A 12,637-nucleotide genomic window follows, 5' to 3' on the forward strand; every position below is an offset into this window, starting at 1 on the left:
AGTCTTTAGCTACAGAACAGTTGTAAATATTTAATACTTTTCAGCAACAATAGGAAAGCTAAGAATTGTATACAGTGTCCGGTCAGTTAATGCGGCCACCTGTGAAAAGCCTGAGTGTGCACCTTTTACAGCGCACACCGCTGAGAGACATGCAGGAAGAGAGTCAAGAGAGTCAGTGATGTTCTGAATGTACCAGCAGGGATGTAGAGCCATCCTGACTGCAGTGCCGTGCCCAGCTGCGCTAAGTTTTTTAGTTGAGGATCCATGGCGCGTACAGCCCGATCGAGACGGTACCACAGATTCCCGTTTGGGTTTTAATCCGCCACGTTTGGCGGCCGGGGGAGTTCGATAAATTCGTCCTGGCGAGCTTCGAACTTACATTTGCAACTGTGTGACACGTTGTGTCCTGCTGGTAGGTGTCATCGTGCCGAGGAAAAACAAACTACATGTCGGGGTGCGATATGGTCCCCAAGGATAGATGCTTACTTTTATTGATCCATTGTGCTTGCGGAGTGACGAGATACCCAGGAAATGTGACGAAAACTTTCCCCAGAACCATAACGCTCCGACTGTTGTTGCAAAGAGTTTACTTTCAAACGTTTCGCGCCGTGCACGCCAGCGGCCATCTGTACGATGGAATATAAAACGCTATTCATCCGAAAAGGCCACCTTTCACCACTCAGTGGACATCCAGTTGCAGTATTAGTATGCAAATTCCAGCCTTCGTCGCCAGTGAACAGCAGTCAGCACGAGAGCATGAACAGGTGCCTGCTGCGGAGGCCCATTCGCAGAAACGTTCGCTGAGTGATCGTTGATGGGACATCTGAGCTACAGCACCATTTCGCCACGCACGGTGTTGTTCAACCTCGGCGGCACGCGAACGGTTTACAGACTTATCCGTTTCGAAAATGCCTCCACCGTTGATGCAAAAGCCAATTACCATGCGCTTTTGGACATCGGATAAACCGCTCCGTTTCCGCAATACGACAACGACTGCACTGATATCCGCGTCTCCCCTCCCTCCTACCACCCCCCACCCACCTGCCGACACGTTTTACATACCCTCCATTGCTAGTGCTGCCATCTGCCGTCTGAGAGTGGCTATTGCACGTTGACGTGGAGTATAGATAGTGGTCACGTAAATGTAACCAGACCGTGTAGCAACAGGGAAACTAAATAGCACTTCATTACACAGTTCACTTAACTGATCTGTTAGCTAGCGCTATTAACATTTCAGGTAGTTACACAAAGTTTATGAACTATTTTCACCATCATAATACTGAATGCGTTAATTTTGGTTTAGTAGTATTTCTTTTGCTGTCACCAGTTTGCAGTTTATATCGCTCTGGTTCGGTCACCATCTTTGTGTCCAACTAACAAAACTTGTCCATATTTTAGCGTCTCTTTTCTTAAACAAATCCATTTAATTTTCCTACACACTTTGATGTGCTTTTGTTGATATTCCTCTTATAACTTCTTTTCAAGGCATTATTCATTTATTCAGTCATTCGGTTCTGCTGATCTTCCAAGTCCTTTGACCTCTCTGACAGAATTACAATGTCATCGACAGACATCAAAAATATTATTCACCAAATAAAAATCACCAAACAACCATATGTTGTCAGAAGTTATTTTATTTAGACGGCCAGTTTCAGCATCTCATTAATTCCATCTTCTGGGTCATGCTTGTAGCGGATATTAAGATATACCACAGTTGAAGTTACAGGAAATAAAGTGTAATAATAAAAGTCTACATCTACATCTGCATCTATACTCTGCAAACCACCGGGAAGATATGGCACAGGGTACATCCCATTGTACCAGTTATTAAGGTTTCTTCCTGTTCCGTTCACGTAAGGAGTGCGGGAAGAATGAATGTTTGAATGTCTCTGTACGTGCTGTAATTATTCTAATCTTATTCTCACGCTCCCTGTCTGAGGAACACGTGGAAATTTGTAATATATTCCTAGAGTCATCATTTAGACCCGGCACTTGAAACTTTGTTTACAGACTTTCTCGGGATAATTTACGTGTATCTTAAAGATCTTCCAGTTCATTTCCTTCAGTATCTCTGTGACACTCTCCCACGGATAAATAATACTGTGGCCAATCATGCTGCCCTTCTCTGTATATGTTCAGTATATTCTGTTAGTCCTATCTGGTATGGGTCCCACTCATTTTTGCAAAATCTAGAAATGGTCACATGAGTGATTTGTAAGCAATCCCCTTTGTAAACTGATTGCTCTTCCCCAGTATTCTGCCAATAAACCGAAGTGTACCACCTGCTTTACGCACGGCTGAGCCTGTGTGATCATTCCATTTCATATTCCTACAAAATGCTACACCCATGTATTTCTAGGAGTTGGCCAATTCCAGCTATGACTCATTGATATTATAGTCATAGGATACAATGTTTTCTTCATTTTGTGAAGTGCACAATTTTAGATTTTTGAACATTTAAAACAAATAACCGTTCTTTGCACCGCTTTGAAATATTTTCAAGATCTGACTGAATATTTAAGCAGCTTCTTTCCGACAATACTTCGTTATTGACAACTGCATCATCTGGAAAAAGCCTGATCTTACTATTAATATTGTCTGCAAGGTCATTAATGTACAACATGAACAGGAATTGTCCCAACACTCCTCTAGGGCACACCTGAAGTTACTTCTACATCTGACGATGAGTCCCCATCCACAATATGCTACGTTTTCCCTACCAGAAAATCCTCATTCCAGCCACAAATTCAACTTAATACCCCATGTGATCGTACCTTGCACAATAAGCGTAGGTGTGGTACTGAGTCAAACTCTTTTCAGAAATCAAGAAATACTACACCCACCTGACTGCCTTGATCCGAAGCTTTCAGTGTGGAGAAGGTCATTCTGTTCGAGATACCTCATTATATTTGAGCTCAGAATACGTTCTAAGGGCCTACAGCAAATCGACGTCAGGGATATCGGACGGTAGTTTTGTTAATAACTCCTACTACCTTTATTGTAGAAGGGTGTGACCTGTGCTTTCTTCCATAAACAGCACGGTTTTTCGTTCTAAAGATCTACGGTAGATCATAGTAAGAAGATGGACTGTTTCAGCCGCAAATTCAGCGTAGAATCTGATAGGGATTCCTTTGGGCACTGGATCTTTGTTCAGTTTTAACGATTTCAGTTGTTTCTTAACACCACTGACATTAAAGCTTATTTCATTCGTCTTTTCAGTGGTAGGAGTATTACATTGGGGCAATCCTCCCGCGTTTTCCTTTATAAAGAAACATTTAAAAACCGAGTTAAGCATTTTAGCTTTTGCTTTACCACCCTCAATTTCAGTTGCTGTATCATTCAACAGGGACTGGACACTAACTTTGCTGCCACAAACAGCCTTTGCATATAATTAGAATTTCTTTGAGATTTGTGAAAGATCATTTGACAATACTCTGCTACGGTAGCCACTGAAGGCTTCACGCATTGCTCTCTTAACAGCCAAACGCGTTTCATTAAGCGTCTCCCTATCTATAGCCCTACACCTCGTTTTGCACCTATTATGCAGTAATCTCTGTTTCTTTAGCAATTTCTTTGTGCGATGTATGCTGTGGAGGGTTCCTCCCATTATAAACCGTTCTCCTGGGTACATATTTATCCGGCACATGGTTAATTATTTTTTTAAACGTGAGACATAGTTCCTCTACACACTCCTCCCCTGTGCTGAAAGTTTCAAGTTCCTGCTCCTTTCTGCTTATTTTAGTTGCCCTTTGTGAACCGTTGCGCTATCGATAGCTCGCGCCACGTCTACTGGAACACGATCTTTGGCGTGAAGGGGGTGTGGTACCATTGCTGCGAGTGGCGTTGAGACTGTTTCTCCGGCATCCCAGTAAGTGAAGCGGGACGGACAGCGCAGGTATGCGGGCCAACTGGACCAACAACCTCATCACAGGCCAACCACGCGTTGGCCTGACCTGCTGAGGGATTAAGTTTTACTAATCCCTCAACAGAGTGTGTCTTTCTCTTTTTCAGGTTACACCAGACAGGACCAATCGACAAGAGTGATAATATATATTTCTCTCTCTTACAGGAACCGCAGGAATGACAAATTTTGTCTAAACTGCACCACCACGAGCCAAGGACAGGCTCGTCATTCCAGCGTCAGCGTCAGCGGGCCAACGGGCTGGCTGTTTGATTGTTCTACCACCCGTGTGGCTTTGTGTGGCTGAGCATCCTCCGGACACGAGGGACGTGCACTGTAAACGGGAGTGGACATATTACTGCTTCGGCCGACCAGAGACTGAGGCCGGCGATGAGTCATAGTCATCCATAAGTCTCCTGGCGGTTCCACGTCTGTCCACTGTCTGTCAGCTCGCAGTGGCTTCGGATGCTCGGTGAGCTGTTTTGCTCCGGTGTCGAGACCACTCAGTATTCCTAAACACTGATCTTGCACCCCACCGTGAACGTGATAATAGTGACTTGTTCGGGTCCTGCGCGTGTTTGTGTCTTGCTGCTTCTACATCGGACTCGGTTCAGCAACCTGTTGTTGTTCGCTGTACCCATCTCCCGGAATGCAATTTGAGGAGCGTGTCGCCCGCATGAAAATATAATTGCTTCAGTTTGGTAATCGCTATAGGGGTGTGATTTGATTCTGTGTTTTAAATTGAGGTTTTGTAAATGTTTTTATGTTCAGTGTGTCATTAAATTCATGACGTTCAAAATATATTTTTGTCTGGAACGTTGTGCGTTAAATCGAAATGTTTGCTTTAGTTATTTGAAGCCCATAAGCTTGTGTGTCTTACTGAGACAAACCTTATTGCGAGTATTTTGTTGGGTTACACTTCCAAGCCGAGCTTGTCTTTAACGTAGGTAAGGTTCATGATTTAACCATTCGCATCTTCCTACCACCTATGTTTTCCGTCCCGCGTGATAGTTAAGTATTTACCGTTTCCGCCGTATGGCGTTATTCGAAGCTGAATCTCGGTTGGCCGCTGAAAATCTTTCCTATCGGGTATAAGTGGGGAGGTTGCCTTGGATAGTTACATTATCTTTTAGTGACTTATCACAATACTACTTGAAACACCGGGAATTCACACTGAAGAGAGACAACCCGGCCCTTACTTTGGTTGTCGCTCACCCACGTAAATTTTGGTGTATTGCGAGGCGTCTGTCTGAGTTTCTGCCTCAACGTGCGCCACATTAGGGGGTGCGATATCGTTGTAGCGGATACCTCGAGCAGAATGTCTGAAAAGGAAGAGGAGGGTTCTTCTCTCTACTATACCGAGGTGGTAGAAGATCTTGTTAACTCAGTGCTTATCAAGGTTCCGGTATTGTCTGCTGAACTTGTGCTTGGGCTCTATTAGGGAGAAGCTGCGAACCGGTCAACGTGTTTCTCGGAAGAAATTGTGGAAGGAATTTTCTGCCGCATCACGCGCTAGGCTGAAGAGCGTAAAATCTTAGTACTTTCAACTTTGCAGCCCTTCAACAATCGTGACCAGCAGTGTACAACCAATCAACAGACCTGTTCATGAATCAGACAATGACCAAATGATTACAGAAGTAGTATCAAATGCAGATACACTATTACACAGCATAAAAAACAGTCATTAATTTTGACAATGATCAAGTTATGGCAGTATTGCTACAACTTAACGAGAATTTCAAACAGTTGGATGAAAAACACGACAGGTCGATAAAACAAACCAATGAAAAGTTCAAACAGTCGAATGAAAAAAAGACAACAATTTCAAACAGTCGAATGAAAAACTCGACAGATCAATCAAACAATCCGATGAAAATTTCAAACAGATTAATGAAAAACTTGATACCTCTATTGAACAGCTTACTGAACAGATTACAGCCGTTGCTGAGGAATGTAATGAAACTGAAAAACAATTACGTGAGGAAATTAAGGCCTCTGCCCGGAATAGTAGTGAAGAAATCAGACCCGTTGCACAAGAAATACACAACACACACGAAGCCACAACAAAATTACTTAGAGATGAAATCAACGCAGTAGCTAAACAATGTTCAGAAAACACCACGTGCGAAACAACGAAACGCATTACTGCAAATTTATACAAGAACAGAACAAAGTAAAGAAACAAGTCATGCAAACAATTTGTACACAGAGACAGGAAGATAAGCGTAAGTTGTTCAGGAATGCAAAAACATACGTAGACACCAACATTGCTACAGTATCGGATGAAACTGACACAGTCAAACAATCGAACACAGAATTACAGGATGAACTTACCAATCGAAAACAAAAACAGAAACTAGTATTCAGACCGTAGAAAATATATAGATGACTTTCAGACAGTTACTAGTAGAATTGAACAATTGGAACTAGTACAGGATCTCGAGTCCATTAAAACAGACGTTAAGAAATTAAATAAAACTAAGCGTAAAATGCAAAAACAAATCGATGTTTGTGACGCCAGAAATGACAATCAGGTAAAAATACTAACTCAAATTTGACGAATTAGCCAGTAGAGTTGACGTTATCGAGAACAATAATGACACTACATCAGACAATATGTCACCAGTTTCCTTCAGACTCCCGAATTTCAAAACATGCAGCAATTAGTCAGTGAGTTAGGTACATTCAATAATATACTACATCGAAAAATGTCATCTTTGCAACACGAAGTGACAGAAATGAAAAACATTTCAGCATCTAACATCTCACAGCACAGGCCACATTCTGAACATTTGTCACACTCCCACAGCCAACAGAACTTAGGTAGAATACAGAGAGTACAGCAGACAAACAGATGCTTATACAACCGTGAACTTGCTCAAACATTTAGAGACGATAACTTTGACTATAAGCACTTTTTACCTGTTAGGGAATTCAAGATATTATGAATGACAGAAGAACAAATTCACCCCTTGGACTGGATACAACAATTTACTTTTCCATTTCCACCAACTTGGCCTGTAACACACAAGCTAGAATTTATTTGTAGCTTTTTGGAAGGCGAACCGGCAAGTCGAATGAGACAAATCGCGAGACAGTGTTACTCAGGAGAAGAATTTCAAAATGCTTTTCTGTCAGCCTATTGATCGAAAACGACACATCGCGGTATCAAGGGTGAGTTAATCTTAGCAAGTCGCACTTTGGCAGAACCTCCATAAAATTTCTTGGGCATGTAATATGATCAGAAGGCATTGCGCCTGACCCGGAAAAACTTCAAGCGTTAATTGACATTACTGTTCCAAGGACCGAGAAACAACTACGCAGCTTTCTAGGATTGATTAACTTTTTTCGTAAATTTATTCATTACTCTCCTTTAGAATCCCTAGATTATGCTAGTTGACTGGCAAAAACACTATTTGGTCCTGGGAGAGCCAAGCACAGTCTGAATTTGTTCATCCGGAACATGCCCTGTTGAACGCACCACTTTTATCACACCCAGATCCCACCAGAAATTTTTCCATTGCCACTGAAAGATCTAACACCGCTCTAGGCTAACATATTTTTCGGGAAATGGAAGACGGTACTACAGTAATTAAAAACATCGCCTTTGCAAGTCGCATTCTGTCACGCGCTGAACGCAATTATCCTGTTACAGAGCTTGAAACATTGTGTTGTATGGGCATTTACCAGATTTAGGCATTTTCTTTATGGGAGACATACTACCTTTTACACAGATCATAGAGCTATACAGTTTTTACTTTCCGCTAAATTTACACATAGCAGGTTAAGCAGATGGAAACTTTATTTACAGGAATTTAATTTTACAATTGTTCACATTCCTGGTGCAAAAAATATTGTAGCAGACGCACTATCCCGTTCTCTCAGCAACAATCAGCAAGACGTCGCAACCAACTTTTGCCAAACAAATTTCAGCCTCATGTATATTCAACAAGTAGCATTCGAAACTTTTATTTTATCGTCATTACGAGACATAGCGAAAGAACAGAGCAAAGACAACGTGTGAAAAGAATTAAATACCTTTGGCAAGATAGGAATAATGTCACCATTAGAAACAATTATACTGTACGCAACAACATTCTTTTTCGCCGCTCTCGGCCTGACAGCAACAACTGGTTATTCTGCATTCCTGACGAACTGGTTGACAAATTAATTTGGTGTACTCATTTAAATTACGCACATTATGGAGCCAGAAAATGTTTTCTTATCCTACGACAGAATTGTTATTTTGCCAACATGGAAAAACGTATTCGACGAGTTTTAGCGTCATGTAAAATCTGGCAGAAAGCTAAATCAGCCATTACTTCACATATTCCACCGTTATATCCTATTGTACCCATTAAATTAAGGTATATGGCCGTTGTAGACATCTTTGGACCTATTCCAAGATCTAATAGAGGTTTTTGTTACATCTTTGTCGCTGTTGAACTCATTTCAAAATTTGTTACCTTTACTTCATTACGCAAAGCTACTGCTAAATCTATTTCAAATGCATTTGTAAAATATTTTCTACCCCATGTGGGTCATGTATTGAAAGCAATTTCTGACAATGGACCACAATTTCGATTCGCGACATGGACACGTATGTTACAAGCTAGAAACATTTCTATATATCCAAGTATCACGATTCTTCAAATCCTTCTGAACGATTGATGAAAGAAATTGGTAAACTATGTAGAATATACTGCCATAAAAGACATATTGATTGGGACACATACATATTCTCATTCCAGGATGTAATTAACACTATATCAAATGCATCTACTATGTTATCTCCTACTGCTATCTTGAAAAACGGTGAACCACTCAACAAAATTAAAGAATTGGTATCTTTTCCTACATCTCGTCGACTACGCCGCCATGAAATAATTGACATCGCGCCCAACAATATCAAGCGTGCCGCACAGTGCCGCAGAAGGCAGGAAACACAGGTTTGTAAACGCCGTGAATTTCACATAGGACAGAAGATATTAATACGCACACACTATTTATCCAACAGAGGAAAGAGTAGATGCAGTAAATTTGAGCTTCTATACGCTGGTCCATATAGAATTTGCAGCATTCCTCACCCCCATGTAGTACTTATTGAAACTTTAAGAACCAGCAAATCCAAGGGCAACCACCACATTTAAAATATTAAATCCTTTATAGAATGAGCATACTTTATGATTTATCACACTGTAATGGCATTTTCTCCAGATACATTTATATGACCACTTACTGATGATGGCCGTATTTTTCTTTGCAAGTGCCTGGCAAGGTAAAGTTAGCAGGTCTCTTTCCTTGTCGTTATACTGGGTGATCAAAAACTCATTGTAAATTTGAAAACTAAATAAATCACGGAATAATGTAGATAGAGAGGTACAAATTGTCACACATGCTTGGAATGACATGGGGTTTTATTAGAATCAAAAAAATACAAAAGTTCAAAAAATGTCCGACTGATGGCGCTTCATCTGATCAGAATAGCAATAATTAGCATAACAAAGTTAGACAAAGCAACGATGATGTTCTTAACAGGAAATGCTCAATATGTCCACCATCATTCCTCAACAATAGTTGACGAATAATGTTGTGAACGGCACTGTAAAGCATGTCCGGAGTTATGGTGAGGCATTGGCGTCGGATGTTGTCTTTCAGCATCCCTAGAGATGTCGGTCGATCACGAGACACTTGCGACTTCAGGTAACCCCAAAGCCAATAATCGCACGGACTGAGGTCTGGGGACGTGGGAGGTCAAGCATGACGAAAGTGGCGGCTGAGCACACGATCATCACCAAACGACGCGCGCAAGAGATCTTTCACGCGTCTAGCAATATGGGGTGGAGCGCCATCCTGCATAAACATCGTAGGTTCCAGCAGGTGTTTATCAGCCAGGCTGAGGATGATGCGATTCTGTAACATATCGGCGTACCTCTCACCCGTCACGGTAGCAGTTACAAAACCAGAATAATGCATTTCCTCGAAGAAAAAAGGCCCGATAACGGTAGATGTGGTAAATCCAACCCATCACGTGACTTTCTCGTCGTACAATGGAGTTTCCACGACAGTACTAGGATTTTCGGTTGCCCAAATTCTGCAGATGTGGGCGCTGACAGACCCTCGGAGCGTAAAATGAGCTTCGTCGGTGCACAACACGTTACTCAACCAGTCGTCATCTTCCGCCATCTTTTAAAACGCCCACACCGCAAATGCCCTCCGCTTCGTTAAATCACCAGGTAACAGTTCATACGGATAGCATCGGAGGGTACGCCTAAGTGCCAACCAAACAGCAGTGTAAGGAATGCCGGTGCAACGTGCGACTGCACCAGCGCTGACTTCCCCGTGCATAGACGAACCCGCTACAGTCCTCATTTCTTCCTGAACTGTCTCAGCAGCATTACGCCTTGTGCTCGGTCTTCCACTACGGGGTCTATCGTCTAAAAAAACCGTGGCTTCGAACTTCGAAATCATTCCCGCCACAGCTGCATTTGTCAACGGACCTTTACCAGTTCGAATCCCCTTCCTATGGCGATAGGATCGTAACGCTGAACTAGCACATTCCCCATTCTGATAATGCAGCTTCACTAAAAGCGCCTTTTCAGGTAACGTCAACATGCTGCGACTGCTGGCGCATCTGATTCTCTCTCTCATTACAGCTCCTTTTATACACGATTGTCATGCGCAGTCACTGACGTTTTGCTGTCCAGCACCATCTGTTGGAAATTTTGTGAACTTTGTTTTTTTTTTGTTCTAATAAAACCCCATGTCATTCCAAGCATGTGTGTCAATTTTTACCTCTGTATCTACATTATTCCGTGGTTTATTAAGTTTTCAATTTTATACTGACTTTTTGATCACTCGGCATATCAGACCATGCACATTTTGTAAGTGACATAATTTTCTTAGGAAAGTCCTAATATGTTGAACTTGGCAAGTCAATCCACGTACTATAATCACAGACCTGAGACATTTTCCACTTTATAACATATACATCGCTACCTTGGAAGAAAACTGGCACAACTAGAAAAACGCCGATTTTTCTCTAATATCATCACCAAAACGAGAAAGTGGAATACTTTTATGTGGAAGAGTGTGACAAACGTAACAGGTGTATTCGGCCACTAGGGAGCAGTTATGTCAGTGTTGCATTAACAGAACCTATTCCAACAATTGGAGAATGTCGCATTGTCAGTTGTGCAGCAGCGTTCGGCCAGTGCTCATGCAGATGTTGGAAGAAAAGGGTCACATTTTGAATTGCGCCTGTGTTCTCCATGTGAAAGTAAGTAGGCACAGTACATTAATATGATAAATAATGTTTTATTTTAAAATGTGACAGTTTTCTTCACAAAATGAGATTAGATACTATTTCCTTCCCTGTTTTATTTCGAGATGTGGCACTCTTCTCAAAAATTATTCATAACCTTTCTTCGAAACTGTAATGTCATGTTCTAATATTTTGTGTTGTGCCACTCTTGAACAAATAAGTACATATAGTGATAAATCTGTTTTAATTACAACAATGTCGACTAGTTCACGAAGTCCAGTAATTATCACGTTAGCTGTCAAACGAAATGGTCAGAATGCTACAATTTAGGAGCTTCAACGTCCAAACAATACTGAAGAAAATGCACAGCATATTATGACCAGTTCTCAAGGTCGGTTCTGTGCAATGACAAATCGTGTATTATGTTAAGTACGTTTTATGCAATTCACGTGAAAGGTACTTACTTATTTTGTTTCTTGCAGCCGTTCCGATACGCTGTGGTGAAACTGAGGTTTTACAAGGCAGTAGCGTTTTGAATGATTCTGGTGATCAGAATGATAACAACCTCAGCAGATACACATCTGCTGAAAACGATTGTAGTGATCCAGGTGAAAACAGTACCTCCACGTTTTTGAAGAGTGTTGCAGATGAACGTTTTGAAGATTTTGAATCCGACGACACAGGTGCTCACCCTAATTTTGTTGCCTATTCTAGTGACTCATCATCCACTTCAAATTCACAATCTGTTCAAAGAATTACAAAGTCTAAAGAAGGAGAAAGAAAAGGTAAAAGAAAAGTGTCGCTTCCATGTAAATCTGAGCATAAAAGTCGAAAGAGGAAGAGAAATGTTGACAAATGGCAAAAAAAAAAAGCAAAATCCAAAAGAACTGTGGTAAAAGTTATAAGTCTACAAAGAAAATACAAAATGACGATGGAACAATTGAAAGGACTCTAGTAATGAGAGAAGCTCGGAATATGATACCTCCATATTGGGAAAATTGTCGGCTTAGATGTTCAAAAAAATTTTCTGGTGAAGAGAGACAAAATATTTTTCAGAAGTACCGGAAAATGGGAGACTTACAGAGGCAAATTGATTACATCGCTGCTACCATGACAACCGTGCAGCCAAGGTAACGCCATCAGAAGGAAGATAGTCGGTGTCATCTTAACACTACTTTTTATTTGGGTCATAATGGTGAAAAAGCAAGAGTTTGTAAACAGTTTTTTACTGCTACTTTAGGTACAAGCAGACGAATCTGTCGAACTGTTGAGGAAAAGAGAATTTCTGCTCAAGGAGGAGTTATTTCCACTGATATACGGGGAAAACATGGTAAACAACTGACTGTGTCAACAGAAATAAAAGAAAACATTAGAAAACATATCAGCTCAATTCCGAAGATTCCTAGTCACTACTGCTGTGCCAGAACTTCTAAAGAATACAATGAAGGTGGTAAAACAATAAGTGACCTTTA

The sequence above is a fragment of the Schistocerca piceifrons genome, chromosome 2 (assembly GCF_021461385.2).
Source record: "Schistocerca piceifrons isolate TAMUIC-IGC-003096 chromosome 2, iqSchPice1.1, whole genome shotgun sequence".
Classification (NCBI taxonomy): Eukaryota; Metazoa; Arthropoda; class Insecta; order Orthoptera; family Acrididae; genus Schistocerca; species Schistocerca piceifrons.